At 58.0% G+C, this 207-nt stretch overlaps 1 protein-coding gene across 1 annotated transcript in view; it reads right to left on the bottom strand.

The window, feature by feature from the left end:
- The window catches only part of PROK1 (prokineticin 1), a 3,204-nt gene that overhangs the window by 420 nt on the left and 2,577 nt on the right, over positions 1-207 (bottom strand). The window lies entirely within an intron of this gene.

The raw sequence follows: 207 nt of genomic DNA, 5'->3' as shown, positions 1-207 counted from the left end.
GGACGCTGCCGCTAAATCCTCACGGAGGAGGGACTGCAGCAGCGTCGCGCTTTGGGCTAATCCCAGTGCACTGGGGTTTCTTATCAGACAGAAATCACGGCGCTGGGGCGGCTCTGCGGCATTAACTCGGCTTCTCCTCGCTCGGCAGAGCATTTACGACTCAATTTGGAGCCGCGTGGCGTGCGCTTTGCTTTAAATGAATGGAGC

Source organism: Pygoscelis adeliae, unplaced genomic scaffold, assembly GCF_000699105.1.
Source record: "Pygoscelis adeliae isolate BGI_AS28 unplaced genomic scaffold, ASM69910v1 Scaffold482, whole genome shotgun sequence".
Taxonomy (NCBI): domain Eukaryota; kingdom Metazoa; phylum Chordata; class Aves; order Sphenisciformes; family Spheniscidae; genus Pygoscelis; species Pygoscelis adeliae.
This window is presented reverse-complemented; position numbering and strand designations above follow the sequence as displayed.